The sequence below is a fragment of the Talpa occidentalis genome, unplaced genomic scaffold, assembly GCF_014898055.3.
Source record: "Talpa occidentalis isolate TD23 unplaced genomic scaffold, MPIMG_talOcc4v2.1 talOcc4.11, whole genome shotgun sequence".
Taxonomy (NCBI): domain Eukaryota; kingdom Metazoa; phylum Chordata; class Mammalia; order Eulipotyphla; family Talpidae; genus Talpa; species Talpa occidentalis.
The window spans coordinates 727005-748115 of record NW_023601104.1 but is presented as its reverse complement, the minus strand read 5'-3'; the positions used below and the strand labels follow the sequence as shown (position 1 = coordinate 748115).

The following is a 21111-nucleotide window of genomic DNA, read 5'->3' as shown; positions in this document are numbered from 1 at the left end:
ACGGAAGTCAGTCTGCTGCATAATATTTTGTAAAGGTTAAAAAACAAGGAAAACTAAGTAATTTATTATTGAACAATGCATTTATGTGATAAAGCAATGAAGCCAGTTTTTTTAAAAAGGGAAAGGCTACCCACGCCTTTAATTTGGTCCAGTGTTACCCCTCAGAGCCGCAGAGGCAGGGGTGCGGGTAAGGAAGGCTCACACCGGGAGCCATAAATACTAGGAACAGCCAAGTTCTTAAGGTGGGTAGTGAGTTCATAGCTGGTCACCATCTTTATGTCATGTTATCACTGGATTCTTTTCTATATATCAAATATTACAAAATAAATTTTAAGCCCAGAAAACAAAAATAAATGCAGCTTAATAAACAAAGATAATCATTAACTTAAATACAAAATAGAAAACACTGGAGAGATGTACATAATGTAAACCATGATAGGCCCATTTAGTTACAAGAATTTTTAAATAAGTGGGAAAATATTTGTAATAAAATTATCCAGATAAAATAATTTTTTAAATACACAGTAAAAGGATTATAAGAAAATACAATAAAATCTTAATACTGAATATCACAGGGAATTTCACTTCTTTGTACATTTAAAATTTCCATGGTGAATAATATTATTTTAGAAATCATTAAGGATTTTTTAAGCTGTCATTAAAAAAAATGTCAATTTTTCTGCTGGAAATAGGAAGGATATTGACATTTTCTGAATATCTGGTTGTGATTTATGAGCTTTATAATTCAGACTTTTATTTTTGCCTTAAAATTGTGTATCTATTACTATGATTTCATTTAAAATTATTTCATGTTGATGTGCAAAAAGCTATGACTGAGAAAACCATGACCTGAAAAACATTTTTTTTGCCATTGAGGACTTTAATTAAAACAACTGAAAAAAACTTCAATTTCATTAAGACAAAAGGGAAAAATATCCACCGATGGGTGACCATTTGGAAATACAGAAGAAACACATATACTGAGAGTCTGCCTCATAGTTCTATAATTCTGTCATAGTTAGAAAGAATCACAAAGATGAAGACCAGACGGCACAGATTAGATACATACCTCTTTTTCCAGTATTCTAGTGATCTCGCCAAGGGTACGATCTAAAGCAGAAACTTTCGTGTTTGCCCATGAGCCACTGTCTTGTACTTGAATTTGTTTTAGAAGATCTTTGGCTAATCGCTGAAGTCTTCAATACAAAATGAAAGGATGACATTAATACGTTACACTGTAATACCTCATTTTCTTAAACATATTGAAAGAAAAGGTATTTTGATAATTGTATAGGAAATTACTTAACAGTACCCAAGGGGAAGCAAATGCAAGCTACGCATCAGGCTGGACCTACTTTATTCAGGAACACCAATCTAGTCCACAAGGCATAAGAGAAAGATAGTGGACAGAATTGTCAATCCACAGAATTAGCTGGAACAATGGCTACCATGTTCTGTGTGACGCTTAAACCAGAACAGTATTGGAGATGAGGAATGAGTAAGAGGATGACAGCACAGGAGATGAATGTAAGACCCTCAGGAGGTGTTTATGTTTTGATTTAAATCTTCAAGATAGGCTTGGATATGATGTTCTAAGAATTGAAAACTCTCAATGTTTAATTCCCTGTGTTCTAATTTACAGACAATTTGGGGATTCCCTGCCTCTGCTGAATGTCATTTGTTGCAGTCCCCTTCCCTTTTCCCTTGCTTGAGCATCCCATCTAAAGATACTCTCCCAGATTTTTTTTTTATCATTTTTATCCATAAGAATAATGTTTCACTTCCATTTTTATATATAATTCCATGGGCCAAAATACAATCACTTTCTTGTAAAGATGCTAATCCCCTGTTTGTTGTTCTGTTTTACTCCTACTGTGTAAATGCCAGTAATAGTAATAGTCAGTGATGCATGTTAGTTCTCACTGTGGGCCAGGAAACATTCTCATTACCTTGCATACGTTAATTCATTTAGCTGGATTAATAAACATCTGCCAGTATTTTCCACTGCTGATAAGAAAAAGTCATACCACACTAAAGATTGGTATGACTACAGATCTAAGATCTTACTAAATCCATCTGCTCTGTTCACTTATTCTTACAATCTCTCCATGAAGATTTGCTTCACACATCCCCCAATCTCTCCCAAACTCCACCCATCTGTTTATACCACTAGGTTTCACTGGAAAATCTTTCATTTTACATAGAAAATGGAAGCTCTTGGGACATGAAAATCCTCATTTTCTACCACAAATCTACATGTCAATCTGCATTTCACCCACTCTTTGCTTCTCCATTACAACCAAAGACGATGAATTTCTCCCAAGTAGGGCCATTCCTACCATACAGGCTCTGCACGCATGAGGACTTTCTGATCTAAATTCATTTCTTCTTCCTGCTTCAACGGTCTTTACAAATACTCTTCATTTATTCCTTTTGAAATGCTTCCATCCCCTTCATACTATTTAAAAATTCCAACTTTTCCCTTCTTAGCTCAAGCCTTACTTCCTCTGATTTGACTCTTCTGCCAGTCATCACAAGTCTCTCCTGTGCAGAACTTTACAACAGAATGTAAAGCAGTGACAGGAATGCTCTTTACTGCCCAACACAGTGACTGCTAGCCAAATGTGGTCACTATGTGCTTGAGATGCAGTCAGAATGACTGAGGAACTGAATTTTAATAATTTAAATTTAAATGGTCCTATGTCGCCAGAGGTTACGATACTGGCTGGTACAGAAACAAAGTATTAACTTCATGTGAATGGGATTTCATCTACCCACTGACTGCCTTATCCATTCCACCTAACATACTTCCTCTTAAGTGCACTCGACAGACATGAAATAATGGTCTAAGAAGAAATTTCTTAATTTTGTAATATTCATAATTTCATAGGTTTCAACATATTTTATGTACTTGACCCTTATTTAATCTCTCAAAAGTACTGTCAATTGGCATTATCCCCATTTGAAAAATGAAGAAAGTAAGTTTCAGTGAAATTTGGTGACTTTTTCAAGGTTTTGCAACTGGTAAAAGCTTTTAATGGACTTGAAACCTAGGGTTTTGATTTTCAAATATCATATTTTTGTTTCCAAACCTATTAGTCTATTCAAATAAGAAATTTTTATTCACAAATGAATAATTTTCTAGAATACAATCTCACCTAAAAAATTATTTTTGTAAGACTAAAAATTTCTCAAAGAATATAACAGCAAATGTAGTTCAAAAAGGCAATGGTAACACCAGTTTAAACCTAAGCTACCCATATGAAGTTTTACTTTGACAAGTCAAAGACTGAATACAACCAAAAATATTTATGCTTGGTTTCTGGCTCCAGTACATATCACATATGTAAACCTGTAGGGAGAGCATGTAACTAGTCTGAATCTCAGTTTCTTCATCTTAAAAGTGGAGATAATATATGTATTTTCCTTTCATAGCTTTTGAAGATCAGAGATATGTAATGTACTTAAGACAATTCAATAAAGTAAATATTCCCTAAAAACCACTATTGTTGGGCCTCCCCTGGTGGTACAGGGGTTGAGTGCCATGCTATGAAGCTGCCTGCAGTCTCTGCAGCGCTGGTTTGGCTGGCTGGCTGGCAAGGGTCCCACATGGTGCAGCAGACCTCTCCTGCCTCACCCGCTGCTCCCCTCAGCAGTGTATTTCGTCAGTCTGCCTGTTCTGTTCTCCGCTCTGTCTCTGGTGAATCCTCTCACCCTCCCGTGCATCTGGCCTGTACCCTGGTTCTTATATAAATAAATAAATAAATCTTTAAAAAAACAAAACAAAACAAAACCTCTTGTTATTGACAGGATGTCTCAATCTAACAAAAGGAAAAATGGAATATAAAAAGACAAAAATAGAATAATATATTTTTCCCTTCTAATCGAATATGGGCAGCAGTCCTATCCAATTAAAGTTACTGACCTTATCATGTGGAACAATATTGGCAGTGAATTTCATTGTGTGACAGATAAGAAGTCACTTCAGCTTTTGGCTGAATAAAGCCTGCACACCATGTAACTAAATATCCAGCCACAGCAATGGATGCATATGAATCTAACAGTATTCTTACCAAGAATGCTCACATTCCACTGAAAATCAGAGGTACTTAGGGAGGCACAAGGACCATTCTAATTCACAGAGTATAAGAGGTTTGTATTTCACCCTGAGGTAAATCAAATCTGGGATTCATATGAACCTACCCTTCAAGGAAGAATGCCAAATCAAGGGGATGCTTAGGTAACATGAGCTAAGCCTCTGTTTCATTCCCTGCTTCCACAGAAATATAACAAATAATATAGCCTCTCTGAAGTAAAAAGCATCTGACTTTGATTCATACTATAAATTATTATACAGGGTCACAGGAGTCAAGCCCTGAAAGCTGTATTTCCCTTACAGGGCAATAATGGGAGCTGTTTAGAAAGGGTGCAGTTTTTAACATAAAAATTGTTATTTGAGTCACTTCTGGCAGATAATTTTTCTAGCATGAAAAAAAAAAAAAAAAGTGGAGGCTTTGAAACTCCTGGCCTCGAACATGAGAAGTATATGTCAGGTAAACAGCTTTGTGGTGAAGGCTGTATGGTCAGATATTTTTTCTCAACACTAGAACAATTTCCAACAACTCTAAGTTCAAACCTGTTACTGGTAAATATGAAATAGAAATGCATCTTTGTAAGAAACATTCACTTTCATTACAGTAAAGTTTTGGGGGTTTTCCTTAGGATCACTATGGACTATTTGTAAAAGTGTAAGAAGGGACTGGGTCTCCGTTGTTGCTTGTGGAGGGTATTGCCTCAATGTTGACGGCTACTGATTGATAAGGATGGTGTTTGCAAAGGCTGGAATGGCTGTGGGTATTTCTTCAAATAAGACAACAATAAAGTCTGGTGGGTCCTCTGACTCTTCCTCTCACAAGATTTCCCTGTAGCATGAGATGTTGCTTGATAGTATCATATCCATGTTAGAATTTCTTTCAAAGTTAGAGTCAATCCTCTCAAGTCCTGCTACCGTGTTCTCAACAAAGTTGATGTAATACTCTAAATCCTTTGCTGTCATTTCAAAATGCTCACAGCATTTTCACTAGGAATGGTTTCCATGTGAAGAAACCACTCTCTTTGCTCATCAGTAAGAGGTAACTCCTCATTCATTAGTTTTATCTTGAGACTGCAGCAAGTCAGCCACATCTTCAGGTGACACTTCTGATTCCCTTACTTTTTCTACCGCACCTTCAGTTATTTCCTCCACTGAAGCCATGGACCTCGCAAAGTCATCCATGAGGGTTGGAATCAATTTCTTCCAAACTCATACAAATGTTGATATTTTTGCTTCATCCCATGAAATCATGAATATTCTTTCTTAATGGCAACTAAAAATGGTGAATCCTTTCCCAACATTTTCAATTGACTTTACCAGATCCAAAGAGAAATCACTATTTGTAGCTTCTTTACCCTTACAATCTATAGTCTTAGATGATAAGACATGAAAGTCAAAATGACTCCTTGAACCTGGGCTGCAGAATGGATGTTGTGTTAGCAGCATGAAAAATACTCATTTCTTTGCACATATCAGAGGTCTGGAGAACTGGATGCACTGTCAATGACCAGTATTTTTTTAAACTTTTTTTTTTTAATTTAAAATTTTTTAAAAAAAAGATTTATTTATTTATTTATACAAGCACTGGGTACAGTCAGAAGCACGGGAGCGTGAGAGAATTCACCAGAGCCAGAGTGGGGAACAGAGCATGCAGACTGACGAAATACACTGCTGAGGGGAGCAGCAGGCGCAGCAGGAGAGGTCTACATGCCATGTGGGACCCTCGCAGGTGCCTGGGGATTGAATCGGCAATGCAGAGGCTGTGGGCAGCTTCACAGCCCAGTGCTCAACCGCTGTGCTGGGGAGGCCCAGCAGTATTATTTTGAAATAATTTTTTTTTTTTTTTCTGAGCAGTAGGTTTCAGTAGTGGGCCTAAAATAATCAGTAAACCATGTAATATGCTGTCATCCAGGCTTTGTTGTTCCGTACATAGAGAATAGGTAGAGTAGTTTTAGCATATTTTTTAGGGGTCCTAGATCAGAATGGTAAGCAAACAATGGCTTCCATTTAGAATCACGGGTCTCTCACTTCTCCAAAGAGGAAATGCAAATGGCCAACAGGCATATGAAAAAATACTCAATATCACTTATAATCAGGGAAACACAAATCAAAACCACAATGAGACACCTCCTCACACCAGGAAGAATGGCACATATCAAAAAAACCAGCAACAACAAATGTTGGCGAGGATGTAGTGAAAAAGAAACTCTCCTATGTTGCTGCTGGGAGTGCAATCTGGTCCCACCTCTATGGAAAGCTGTCTGGAGGTTCCTCAGTCTACTAAAAATGGAGCTACCACATGACCCAGCACTCTCACCCCTAGGGATCTACCCAAAGGACACAAAAATATTGATTCAAAAGAACACCTGTACACCTATGTTTATCGAAGCACTATTTACAATAGGTAAAACCAGGAAATAACCCAGATGCCCAAAAATAGATGAGTGGATCAAGAAGATGTGGCATATATACACAATGGAATACTATTTGGCCTTCAAAAAAGATAAACTAATGTCATTCACAGAAACATGGATGGAGCTAGAAGGAATTATGCTCAGTGAAGTAAGTCAGAAGTAAAAGGAAAACTATCGGATGGTTTCACTTATAGTAGGAATACAGGGGAACCAAATAAGACATCAGTGTAAAAAAAAAATAACTGTACAAAACACAACAAAGCAAAAACAGACAATTATAAACCAGAGACATCCTGCAGGGGAGGGGGAAGAAGAGGGATCAGAGGGAGGGAGGAGCACAGGGGACTGAGGTGATGGTGCATGGGTGCACTGGTGAAGGAAATTCTATGGGGACTACACCTGGGGGTGGGTGGGGAAGCAAACACTGCTTAAAAATGAGCAATCATATAAAAAATATATAAATAAAAAATAAATTTTAAAAATTTCTAAAAGATTAAAAAAAATAAATAAATAAAATCACCAGTCTCTAACAAGAGTCACCTTGTCATTTGAAGCAAGGCACTGACTTCTGTGTTGCTATGAAAGTCCTAAATGGGATTGAGGCATTCTCTAATATAAAACTGCTTCATCTACACTGAAGAATATGTTGGTTAGTGTAGTCATCTTCATCAGTAATCTTAGTGAGAATTTCTGGATAACTTGCAGCTTCTAGAGCAGGACCTGTTATTTCACTTACACTATGGAGATGGTTGCTTTTCTTATACCTCATAAGCCAACCTCTGCTAGCTTCAAACTTTCCTTCTGCATCTTCCTCACCTATTTTAGTCTTCACAGACTTGAAGAGTTAGACCTTGCTCTGAATTAGGCTCAGGCTTAAGGGAATGTTGTGACTGGTTTGATCTTCTATCCAGACCATGAAAACTTTGTCCATATCGGCAATAAGGCTGTTTTGCTTTTTATCATGCATGCGTTCACAGCACTTTTTATCATGCATGCGTTCACAGAAATAGCACTTTTTATTTCATTAAAGAACTTTTCCTTTGAAAACCAGTGGTGAAAGTGGACATCCTTGTCTTGTTTCAGATCTTAATGATATTTCACCATTAATGAATGATGATGTTAGCTGTGGGTTTGTCATATGTGGTTTTTATTAAGATATATACCTTTTATCCTATTTTTTTTGAGAGCCTTCATCATACATGGATGGTGGACTTTATCAAATGCTTTCTCAGCATCTATTGATATAATCACATGGTTTTTAATTTTTGTTGTTGATTTAGTGAATTACATTGATTGATTTTTGGATGCCGAACCATCCTTTTGTTCCTGGGATAAATGTCACTTGGTTGTGATGTTTAAATTTAATTCTTTTGATGCATTACTGGATTCATTTTACTAAGAAATTACTAAGGATTTTTGCATTTGTGTTCATTAAGGAGAGTGGCCTGTAGTTTTCTTTTTTTGTGTGTCTTTGTTTGGTTTTGGTGTTAGTGTAATGTTGGCCTACTTGGTAGCTTTCCTTCTTTCTTGAAATTCTGAAAGAGTTTTTGTAGGATAGGCACCAATTCATCTTTGAACATTTGGTAGAACTCATTTGTAAAACCATCTGCTCATGGGCTATGGTTTTTTGGGAGGGCTTTGATTATTGTTTCAATTTCACTGCTTGTAATTGGTTTAAGTTTTCTATTTCTTTGTCAGGTTTTGAGTGTTTGCATAGTTCTAAGAATTTGTCCATTTCATCTGGATTGTTGAGCTTTGAAAATCATGATCTCTAATTATCCTCTGGATTTCTGCTGTTTCTGTTGTAATTTCTTCTTTTTATTTATAATCCCACTTATTTGGGTTTTCTTGCTTTTTTTCTTCGTAAGGCTTGCTAGGAGTTTGTCCACTTTTTTTTTTTTGAAGAGCCATCTTTTGGGTCCATTGATCTTTTGGATTGTCTTTTCTATTTCTGTTTCATTTATTTCTGCTTGAATTTTTATTATTTCCATTCTTCTACTGGCTTTTGGATTTTTTTTGTTGTTGTTCTTTTTCTAGTTCCTCAAGACAGGTGATTAGGCTGATTCTTTGGGTTATTTCTTGCTTTTTGATGTAGGCCTGCATTGCTATATACTTTGCTCTTTTTTTTTTTTTCAAAATATGAAAGTATCCAGAATAAATCTTTTTTTTTTATAGAGGCATGTTTTATTTATTTATTTGTTTGTTTGTTTTTTTGTTTATACATGCACTGGGTACAGTCAGAAGCGTGGGAGGGTGAGAGAATTCACCAGAGCCAGAGTGGGGAGCAGAGCAGGCAGAAGGACCGAAGTACACCGCTGAGGGGAGCAGCAGGCGGCAGGAGAGGTCTGCGCGCCATGTGGGACCCTCCTCTGGTGGCCAGGGAGCAGCTGGGGATCAAACCAGCGCCGCAGATGCCGCGGGCAGCTTCGCAACCCAGCGCTCAACCGCTGTGCCACCGGGGAGGCCCTATATACTTTGCTCTTAATGCCACTTTTGCTGAGTCCCATATATTCAGGTAAGTTGTGTCATCTTTGTCATTTGTCTGAAGATATTTTTTTATTTTCTTCTTTGATTTACTCATTAACCCAATGGTTTTTCAGTAGCATGTTGTACACTCTCCATATAATGGGGAAGCTCCTTGCTTTCTTTTCATACTTGACTTCCAGTTTGATGCCTTCATGGTTAGAGAGGATACTGGGTATGATTCCAATATTCATGTATTTGTTGTTTTTTGGTGACCTAATATGTGGTCAGTCTTGATGAATGATCAATGTGCATTTCAGAAAAATGTGTACTCCATTTTGTGGTGTGCAGTGTCTTTTCTTCTTTTAAATAAAACTTTTTTATTATTTTACAACATTGTTCAGTTTTCAACAACATTTGCTTCCCTCCACCCCCTCAGGTGTGGTCCCCATAGAATTTCTTTCACCAGTGCACCCGTGCACCATCACCTCAGTCCCCTGTGCTCCTCCTTCCTTCCCTCTGATCCCTCTCCCGCCTCCTCCCCTGCAGTATGTCTCTGATTTATAATTGTCTGTTTTTGCTTTGTTGTATTTTGTACTGTTATTATTTTTTTACACTGATGTCTTACTTGGTTCCCCTATATTCCTATATTCCTGCTATAAATGAAACCACCTGATATTTTTCTTTTTCCATCTGGCTTATTTCACTGAGCATAATTCCTTCTAGCTCCATCCACGTTGCTGCAAATGGCATGATTTTATCTTTTTTGATTGATGAATAATATTCCATTGTGTCTATATATCACATCTTCTTGATCCAGTCATCTGTTTTTGGGCATTTGGTTTGTTTCCAGGTTTTACCTATTATAAATAGTGCTGCAATAAACATAGGGGTACAGGTTGTCTTTTGAATCATTGTTTTTGTGTCCTTTGGGTAGATCCCTAAGAGTGTAATTGATGGGTCATATGGTAGCTCCATTTTTAGTAGACTGAGAAACCTCCAGACAGCTTTCCAGAGTGGTTGAACCAGTTTGCACTCCCACCAGCAATGTAGGAGAGTTCCTTTTTCACCACATTTGTTGTTTTTTTGATATGTGCCTTTTTTTTTTTTAAGATTTATTTATTCATGCATACAAGAACTGGGGTACAGGCCAGATGTGCAGGAAGGTGAGAGACAGAGCAGGCAACAGAACAGGCAGACTGACCGAAATACACAAGTTGAGGGGAGCAGCAAGCGAGGAAGGAGAGGTCTGACGCGCCATGTGGGCATCTCCCAGCAGGCCAGGATTGAACCCATGCTGCAGAGGCTGTGGACAGCTTCTCAGCACCATGCTCAACTACCTGCACCAGCAGGGAGGCCAAGATATGTGCCATTCTTACTGGTGTTAGGTGGTATCTCAATGTGGTTTTGATTTGCATTTCTCCGATAATAAGGGATGGTGAACATTTTTTCATGTGCCTATTGGCCATTTGCATTTCCTCTTTGGAGAAGTGTCTTTTAAGTTCTTCTGCCCGTTTCTTGACTGTATTGTTTATTTTGTTTTTGTTCAGTCATATGAGTTCTTTGTGTATCTTTGTATCAGTCCCTTATCAGTAGAATGGAGTGCAAAGATTTTTCCCCCAATCAGTGGGGTATCTCTCTGATTTGGTTAATGTCACTTTGGCTGTACAGAAGCTTTTCAGTTTGATGTAATCCCAGGCGTTTATCTTTTCCTTGACTATCTTTGCTTTGGGTGATGAGTCTTCAAAGATGTTATTGCGATGTATGTATGTCTTGTAGTGTTTTACCTATATTTTCTTCTATATATTTCATGGTTTCAGGTCTTATGTCCAGTTCTCTTATCCATTTTGAGTTGATTCTTGTGCATGGTGAGAGGTAGTGGTCTAGTTTCATTTTTCTGCATGTGGAGGTCCAGTTTTTCCAGCACGATTTACTGAACAAACTGTCCATGTTCTACTGCATATTCTTTGCTCATTTGTCAAAGATCAGATGTCCATATAAGTGTGGTTTATTTCTGGGCTCTCTATTCAATTCCACTGGTCTATATGTGTCTGTTTTTGTTCCAATACCATAGTTTTTAAATTATTACTGCTTTGTAGTATAGCTTGAAGTTTGGAAGTGTGATACCTCCTTTCTCCTTTGTTTTCATCAGTAGGGCTTTGGCTATTCGCAGTTTTGTTTTTTTTTTTTTTTTTGTGGTTCCATATGAATTTCTTCAGTGTTTGTTCTATTTTTTTGAAGAATATCATTGAGAATTTTATTGGAATAGCATTAAATCTGTATATTGCTTTGGGAAAGAAGGCCATTTTAATAATGTTAATTCTTCCAATCCATGAGCAGGGGATGTCTTTCCATTTCTTTGTGTCTTCTATTTATTTTAGCAGTGTTTTATAATTTTCTTTGTATAGGTCGTTCACCTCTTTTGTTAGGTTTATTCCCAAGTATTTGATTTTTTGTGTTTCAATTATAAAAGGGATGGTTTTCTTGATTTCTTCTTCGTCAGATTGATTGTTTGTGTATAGGAAGGCTACTGATTTTTGTGTGTTGATTTTGTATCCTGTTACTTTATTGAACTGGTTGATTATTTAGAGTAGTTTTTCTGTGGAGTTTTTAGGGTTCTCTATGAATATTATCATATCATCTGAAAATAGTGATAGTTTTACTTCTTCTTTCCCTATTTGGATTTGTTGTGCATCCTTCTCTTGTCTTATTGCCCTGGCTAGGACCTCCACTGGAAGAGCAGTGGTGAGAGAGGACATTCTTGTCTTGTTCCTGATCTTAAAGGAAAGGCCTCCAGCTTTTTGCCATTGAAAATAATATTGGCAGTGGGTTTGTCATATATGGCTTTTATCATGTTAAGGTATGCTCCTTCTATCCTGAGAATTTCAAGGGCCTTCATCATAAATGGATGTTGGACTGTCGAATGCTTTCTCAGTATCTATTGATATGATCATGTGATTTTTATTTTTCTTTTTGTTGATGCGTTGGATAACACTCATCGATTTTCATATGTTGAACCATCCTTGTGCCCCTGGGATGACTCCTACTTGATTGTGGTGTATTATCCCTTTGATGCATTGTTGGATTCTGTTGGTAAGGATTTTGTTGAAGGTTTTTGCATCAGTGTTCATTAGGGAGATTGGCCTGTAATTTTCTTTTTTTGTGCTGTCTTTGTTTGGTTTTGGTATTACTGTAATGTTGGCTTCGGAGAATGTATTTGGTAGTATTCCTTCTTTTTCAATTTTTTGAAAGAATTTGTGTAGCATAGGCATTAATATATTGCTGAATGTTTGGTAGAATTCATTTGTGAAGCCATCTGGACCTTGGGTTTTGTTTTTGGGGAGTGCTTTGATTGTTGCCTCAATTTCGCTACTTGCAATTGGTCTGTTTTGTTGTTCTATTTCTTCTTTGTCCAGCTTTGGATGATTATATTGTTCTAGGAATTTGTACATCTCTTCTAGGTTGTTGAATAGGTCTGCATATAAGTGTCCATAGTAATCTCTGATTATTCTTTTGATTTTCCTGGGTCTGTTATGATTTCTCCTCTTTCATTTATAATCCTATTTATATGTGTTTTTTTCCATTTTTTTTCTGTGAGCCTGGCTATAGGTTTGTCTATTTTATTTTTTCAAAGAACCAACTTTTGGTTTCATTGATCTTTTGGATTTTTTTTTTATTCCCATTTCATTTATTTCTGCTTTGATTTTTATTATTTCCTTTCTTCTACTGGCTTTAGGGTTTTTTTGGTTGTTCTTTTTCTAGCTCTTTGAAATGTGAGATTAGGTTGTTTCTTTGAGTTCTTTCTTGTTTCTTGATGTGAGCCTGTATTGCTCTATATTTTCCTCTTATTAATGCTTTTGCTACATCCCATACATTCTGGAAAGTGGTATCCTTGTCATTCAACTCAAAGTATTTTTTAATTTCTTTTTGATCTCATTAGTCCAGCGGTCTTCCGGTAGTGTGGATTTCAATCTCCAAGAAGTGGGAGGTTTCCTTGTTTTCTTTTCATGATTTATTTCTAGTTTGATGCCTTTATGATCAGAGAAGATAGTTGGAATGATTTTGATCTTCATGTATCTGTTGATGTTTATCTTGTGGCCCAGCATGTGATCAATTCTGGAGAATGATCAGTGCATGCTTGAGAAAAATGTATACTCAGATTTTTTGCGGTGCAGTGTCCTATAGATGTCTGTTAAGTCCATGAGTTCTATTTCTTTATTTAGGGTTTTAGTGTCTTTGTTTATTTTTCGTCTTGTTGATCTGTCCATTGGTGAGAGTGGGGAGTTGAAGTCTCCCACTATATATGTATTTTCTTTAATGTCTGTTTTCAGAATTGATAATAATTGTCTAATATATTTTGGTGCGCCTTCACTTGGTGAGTATATGTTGATGAGTGTTATTTCTTCCTGGTGTATTGTCCCCTTGATCATAATGTAGTGTCCATCTTTGTCTCTTTGTACCTTTTTATAATTTGAAGTCTATTTCATCTGATATAAGTATAGCTGTTCCTGCTTTCTTTTTTGGACCATTTGCTTGTAGTATTGTTTTCCAACCTTTTACTTTCAGTCTATGTTTATCTTTTATGGTTAAATGTGTTTCCTGGAGACAGCAGAATGTTGACTATTACTTTTTAATCCAGCCTGCTACTCTATGTCTTTTTATTGATGAGTTCAATCCATTTACATTTAGAGTTAATATTGATACGCTGGCATCCGGATTTGCTATGTTGTTTGCCTTCTTTGTGATTTTATTCGTTGCTTTATTCTGTTCTTCTTGTTCATCCCTCTGTTGGTTTTGGCTTTAGGACTTCTGTAGAATTTTTTGGAGTGAGGGTTTAGTTGTAATGAATTTCAGGAGTTTCTGTTTGTCTGAGAAGGTCCTTATTTTTTCTTTAAAAGGGAAGGAGAGCTTTGCAGGGTAAAGTATTCTTGGTTGGCATTTGCTGTGCTGAAGTTTGTTGAATATGTTACTCCATTCTCTTCTTGCCCGTAGTGTTTCTTCAGAGAAGTCTGAACTTAACCTGATTAGTTTTCCCTTTTAAGTTATCTGTTTCGTCCCCGTTGCCAGTTTCATTGTTTTTTCACTTGTCTTGGACTCTTGCAAGCTTTACTATTATGTATCTTGCTGTAGTTTTCTTTTCATTGTGGTAACTGGGTGTTCTTCTTGCTTCCTGTATATCTATCTTCATCTCCTTTTTCATGCTTGGGAAGTTTTCTTCAATTATCTCCTTGAATAATTTCTCAGTTCCTTTGTCTCTTTCCTCACCATCTGGAATGTCTATTACTGTTACATTTCCTCTCATCATGGAGTCTGATAATTGTCAAAGAATGTCTTCATACTTCTTCCATTGCACTTCTCTCTCCTTTTCTCTTTTGGCTGTTTTTATTTCTGTATCTTCGAGAGTATTGATCCATTCTTACATTTCATCGATTCTGTTTTCATTGCTTTTCCCAGAGTTCTTTATCTCCTCTAGTAATCTTTTAATCGCCTCCATTTCTTTTCTTTCCTTTCTTGAGGTCTCAATTTTATTCTTCAGTTCAGTGATTATTTGTCTCAAACCATTTTTTTTTTTCATTTTCTTTCTGCTTTTTAATCATGATGATCATTAATTCTCTATTTGACAGGCCAAGAAGTTCTACCATATTATTGTTGAGTTCTGATGACTGTTTTTTTCTTTTTGTGGTGTGTCCTCCTCCTGCAGGCTTGCTTGGTTATTTATATTTTTCCTTCTCCCTGCTGTTTGCTTTCTAATTAGTTCTAAGTATTGGGACGTTGTGCCACTGGTGTTGGCAGGAATCTTTTTGGGGTGCTCCTTCAGTGTTTTCAGAAACTGTTTACCAGACCGTGTCCAGGACCATATGCCAAACCCCACCAGGGGGTTGATGCTGTGTTGCTGGGCAATGTCCCTTACAGTTCCCTCCCTCTGTATTTACTCAGTTCCAGCAGGGAATCAGCTAGCGGGTGATTTTGTTCTGGTTACTAGGTGGTGCCAGAGACCTGTACTTGCTGAACTGTGCTTTTTCCCAGTGGTTCTGAGAAAAGAAGGGGGGAGGGGAGCACCTCAACAGAGGGGCTCTTTTTCAAGCTGGTGGTGCTGTGTCTGCCCTGTGTTCACTGGTGCTGTGCCCACAGCTGTATGGATCCCGCGACCTGAATTCTGTGCGTAGGTGTCAGTTCCAGTGCTATCAGATCCAAAATGTTGGCTGACACCCTGTGCAGTGCCCACTGTTATGATGTGTCCCAGGCCCAGATCCTGCACCTGGCTCTCAGTTCCAGAATGGGGTCTTGCTCCAAGCCTTGTTTCCTTTCTTACCCCCATTTGCATGGCCCATCCTCTCTCAGAGCCTGAGGGTAGTTTTGGGATCCCTGCCTTCCCACTATCAGGAAGTTGGTGATTTTGTTCTGGTCACTAGGTGGCACCAGAGATCTTTCCTAGTATCCTTCCAGAACTACGCCCCCCTTCCCCTTCCGTGGGTCCCTGAGCAATAGAGTGGGGGTGGCATGGAGTGCCTCAATGGCATGGGAGAGCTGTCTGTCCTGTGCCCCACAGTCGTGGGGATTCCAGGCCCTGAATTTCATGCCCCGGTTATCAGTTCCGAAGCCCTCAGATCCAGGATGTGGGCAGTAGCCCAGTTCAATGTCCACAGAAACAGAAATGGCACCTTTTGCACCCTGCTCCTGTGCCCGGGAGCCTGGTTTTTGACTACTCAGTGAGGGTCATTCACCTCAGTGAAGGTTCCCATGTGTTGTGCATCTCCCCACGAACCTAGGTCGCGGGCACGGGGACCTGGACAGCTGAGATCCGCGCATGCTTTTCGAATGTGCATGCTTTTCTGCAAAAGCTTACCACTGGCCTTTGGCTATTTGCTGGTGTCTCCATGGAGTCCTTATCTCTTCAGTGTCTTATAGATGTCTATTATGCCCATGTGGTCTATATCTTCATTTAGGGCTTTGTGTCCTTGTTTAATTTCTGTCTTGTTGATCTACCTCATGGTGAGAGTGGGATGTTGAAGTCTCCTACCACATGTATATTTTCTCCAATGTCTGTTTTCAGAGATGATAGTAACTGTCTAATGTATTTGGTGCTCCCTTGTTTGGTGAGTATATTGATGAACGTTGTGTCTTTCTAGTGTTGTTATCCCCTTGATCATTATATAGTGTCCTTCATTGTCTCGTGTCACCTTTTTTGGTTTGAAGTCTGTTTTATCTAAGTATGGCTACCCCTGCCTTCTTTTGGGGACCATTTGCCTGTAGAATTGTTCTCCAACCCTTTACTTTCAAATCTATGTTTATCTTTAGAGCTTTAGTGTTGTTCCTGGAGGCAGCAGAAGGTTGGATTCTGTTTTTTAACCCAGCCATCTATTTTCTGCCTTTTTATTGGTGAGTTCAGTCCATTAAGGGTGATTATTGATACATAGAAGTTTGTTATTGCCATTTTGGTGGTCATTTTGTGGTTCTATTCACCACCTTGTTCAGTTCTTCCTGCTCACTCCTCTGTTGGTTTGGATTTTAAGGCTCCTTGTAATATTTCTTGGAGTGGGGGTATAGTAATAGTGAATTTCTGTAGATTTGTTTGTCTGAGGAGGTCCTTATTTTTCCCTCATAAAGGAAAGAGCTTTGCAGGATAAAGTACTCTAGACTAGCACCTTCTGTGTTGGAATTTTCTGAATATGTTGCTCCAATCTCTTCTTGTCCATAGTGTTTCTTCAGAAAAGTCTGATGTCAGCCTGACTGATTTCCTTTATAGTTTACCTGTTTCTTTCCCTTCATCAGCTTCATTATTTTTTCTTTGCCTTGGCCTCTCAGTAGCTTTACTATTATGCATCTTGCTGTAGTTTTCGTTATAGTAGTTTGGTGTTCTTCTAGTTGCCTGTATATCTATTTTCATTTCCTTCTTCAGGTTTGGGACATTCCCTTCAGTTATTTTCTTGAATAGCTTCTCAGTTCCCTGGTTTCTTTGTTCTCCTGGGATTCCTGTAACTCATATATAGGAATATGTATGTATGTATGTATATAGCAATTCCTTTCCTCTAGGTGTCAGATAATTTCTGAAGTGTTTCTTCATTCTTTCCTTTGTTCCTCTCTTTTTCTTTTTTGACTCATTTTATATCTGTATCATCAAGAATACTGATTTGTGGGGCCTTCCTGTTGGCACAAAGGGCTAAGAAATCTGCAGCTACTACAGCAGGAGTTCAATCCCCAGACAGGGAGCTGAACCACATGGCGCAGAAGACCTCTCCTGGCTCAACCAATGCTCCCCTCAGCAGTGTATTTCAGTCAATCCGCCTGTTCTGTTCCCCACTCTGTTTCTGGTGAATCCTTTCAATCTCCACACCTCTACCCTACACCCCAGCTCTTATTGCATAAATAAATAAATCTAAAAAAAAAATACTGATTTGTTCTTCCATTTCATCTATTCTATTTTCATGACTTTGTCTAGAATTTTTTAATTTCTCTGTTGATCTTTTAACATCCTGCAGTTCCTTTATTTTCTTATTTAAAGATTCATTCTCATCTTTCAGTTTGTTGATTGTATTTCTCAGTATTCTGTTTCTTTTATGCTTCTTTTAGTTTTTTTAATTAAGGTGATTCTGAATTCTTTATCTGCCAGGGAGAGAAATTCTTCCATTTTATTGTCATGGGATCTGGAAGCTGATTTTCTTTCTGTGGTGTACTGTTCCCAGGATAGCTTACTTGACCAAGTATATTTTTCTTTCTCCCTATTGTTGCTTTAGTGCTTGTTCTAGTAGGGCCATGTGGCCACTGGTGTCATTGGGCATGACCCTGTGTGTTCTTACCAGAGCGTGTATGGGTCTGCCTGGACCTTAGGTTGCTGTTGGTGGTGGGTGGAGGTGAGGGTGGGTCCTCTTGCTGCTCTCCCTTCAGTCACACCAACTGGCTACTTCTGATGGTCAGTAGGATTTCTGGGTGCTGTTACAGGCCGTGACTAGATTTGCATGTTCCCTGGGCCACTGTGGCATATGGGCAAGTTTGGGGGCGGGGATTCCCATGGTCCTGTTCACCAGATCACTGCTGGCCGGCAGGATGTCCCACTACTCTTACTTGGGCATGGGTGAATCTGCATGCTGTCTGGGTCACTGTGGCAGCTGGGTGGGGGCTAGGGCTCATATCATGTCGTGTGGCTTTTATCAAACAGACCAACTGGGGTATCCAAAGATCCCTGATGTACAGCCTGGCAACACAAGGCTCTGGCTGTGGCCCTGTCTGCCAGGAGGGCAGTAGGCTGAGTGGGATTCACTTCCTGGTGTAGCTGGAGATAGCTGAGAGTCCCCAGTGTAGGACATGGCAATGCAAAGTTTTAGTCATGACCTGGTCTGCTTAGAGGTGTGGGCCAGCTGAGTGGTGTGTCCTGGTGCTTGATCTTTCAAGATTGTTGCTCACAATCTTGGAAAAAGCACAAAAGCTGTATCTCAGGATTCCCTCTGCTCTGCTCTAGAGTGGTGGTTCTGGTGGCTGCTCTAGAGGTGCTGGTGGCTGGTGTTGTGGCCCTGTTTTCTAGGTGGCAGAAGGCAGAGTGGGATGGCTTCCCAATGTGGTGGTGGTTTACTCCTAGCTTGTAGCTCAGGACAAAAAGAGAAAAGTAGAGTTCTGTCCCATCCCGAGGAGTTGGCAACTGATACCGAGGTCTGGTTTGCGCATCTGGGGGTATCTGGTAGTTTCAAATGTATGGTGGGACCCCGGGGGCTTCGAGCTGGGGCCCCAGTCCTGGCTGGGGGTATTTGCTGGCTTGGGGGGATGGGCTTCCTGAGGCCTGAAGAAAATGGACTCTTCCTTTTGCCCCCTTTGTGGATTTTGGGTATCTTGTAAAAGTTCTGGTGTCATATAGCCAGTTCAAAGCATCTGGGTTTCGCTGAGAACTTGTTTCAGTTTTTTTTTTAACGTTGTTTCATGGAGAAAGGTTGATTCCAGTCTATTCCATATGTATGTGGAGCTTCCACATGTTCTTTAAAATGATTCTATATCTCCTTTTTAAAGGTTGTTATTTTATTGCAATTATATTACATTTATAGGGGAACTTATAGAAAATGTATTATATGTGTCGTCTATAAGGGAATTTGTCTTTTATATAAGTCTTTCTTTGTATTTCTTGTTAACATTTTAAAGTTTCATTTCTATAGAACCTTAATATTTCTTGCTAGTTTATTCTTGAAGTTTACTTTTTTATTGCTATTATAATGATGTAATGTATTATCAATGATTTGAATGTCCTGAAGAGATCTTTTCAGAGCAAGTACCAGCACGGACTTGCCAGAATCTGTTCTGTCAGAAGAGGGTCTCTATACTTCAGCACCTTTGACATTGTGCACTAAAGAATGTTTAACAGCATTCCTGGCCTTTATGCATTGGATGCCAGTAATACCATGTCCCCATGTTGTGATAACCAACATGTTATCACATACCCCAGACAGAGCAAAATGTCTCCTGTCAAAACAATCCCCAGTGGGATACTACTGTCTTAGGAGACTTAAGTTCTAAGTATCAGATACAAAGTCCATGGTCACAGGCAAACAATGATGGTTCAGATAAACCTTGGTAACATGCAGAAGGAGAAGAGATGGAGAGTGAGAACGATGGATAAAATACTCACTTTGCCTTGTAAGGTGAGTCAGAGCCAGAATTTGATGTTTCTATTAAACTCTCATATTCCTTGGCCCTGAAAAGAAAAAGTTTTATCACTGTTATTTTGATGCTAATTTCTGTAACAAAATAAAATCTTGGTGGTGTTTTCTTCTCCTAGGACCAGGAACACCTTAATTTTAACACTCTGCTTTCTGAAACTGTTTCTTTAAAATACTATCAATAGTATCCCAAAAGACTGAAAAATACTTATTTTCACACAAGACAGAGAACAGATTCTTAAGAACACTTCTAAGTTTGCAGACCTAGTATACGATGGTGCTTGTTTTCTGAAATATTGAAGTCAGTATAATTAAATTTGAGGCCACATTAAGTTTCTATAAGAGAGGTTGGTGGGGCCACCCTGGTGGCGCAGCAGTTGAGCACTGGACTGTAAGGCTGCCCGCAGCCTCTGCAGCGCTGGTTCGATCCCCGGCCGCTGGGCGAGGGTCCCACATGGCGCACAGACCTCTCCTGCCGCCCGCTGCTCCCCTCAGCATTGTACTTCATCAGTCTGCCTGTTCTGTTCCCCGCTCTGGCTCTGGTGGATTCGCTCACCCTCCCGTGCTTCTGACTGTACCCAGTGCTTGTATAAATAAATAAATAAATAAATCTTTAAAAAAAAAAGAGAGAGAGAGGTTGGTGGCACATTAACTATATACACCTTCAGAGATATGTAATGCAAAAATAAAGGCAAAGAAAAGTCATGCAATGTTAGAAGTAATTTCAAAGGATGTGGAAATAAGTTGACAAGCCACTCAAAGATTTTAGTTTGGTTTTGTTGCTTACATTGATTAAATGCCACAGGTCTGAAAAAAATCAGAAATAACACTTCACTGTCATTGTCTAGCTAGGTTCCAGTTTGCCTGAACTAGTAATTGGGAGCCATCTAAAGGTAATCAGCCTAATAGTCACTTAATCTGTCAATTTCTCTTTTTGGATGAAAAAGACATGTTAATTCATGTTAATTTAAATTGTAAATTCCCACTCAAAGGGACCTAGTCTCAAAGAACTACTCCACTGATTCATGAAAGAATAAGTCACAAAGTATACCCATTCAGACAGCAATGACAGGTGAGAAAGTTAACATTGCTCCATAAAAAAAAAATGATTGATTAAAAAAAAAAAGTGAAGAATGCAAATGACACAGACCTAATGAGCGAAAAGCAACTAGCACAGGTTATGCTAAGGAATGAAGGAAGAACTAAATTAGATTTAAACATTAAACATGTATTGTTTCAGCCTACACACGTTTACTGCTATCAGCCCCAAAATATTAAGGCATATCAAATTGGGGAATAACCACTCTGTAGGTGCAAGTAATTGAGGCCTTATTCAAAAAGTACTTAATATTTTCCAACCATTGTCCTGGAGCCATACATTCATTGCCATAGTCTACAAACCTTAATATGGCATTATCCTCATTTTATGAAGAAGAAATTGAGATTTAGGAGAAGACTGTTCTATCAAAACACACATTTCTTTTTCTTTTCTTTTTTTTAA

At 38.6% G+C, this 21111-nt stretch overlaps 1 long non-coding RNA gene across 1 annotated transcript in view; it reads right to left on the bottom strand.

The window, feature by feature from the left end:
* The window catches only part of LOC119238389 (uncharacterized), a 92055-nt gene extending 72386 nt beyond the window's left edge, over positions 1–19669 (bottom strand). The window contains exons 1-2 of the long non-coding RNA XR_005123565.2: positions 19580–19669; positions 1070–1196 (exon numbers count right to left, since the gene is read on the bottom strand). This is a non-coding gene — a long non-coding RNA (uncharacterized LOC119238389). The remainder of the gene's footprint in view (positions 1–1069; positions 1197–19579) is intronic.
* Between the last annotated feature and the right edge of the window lie 1442 nt (positions 19670–21111).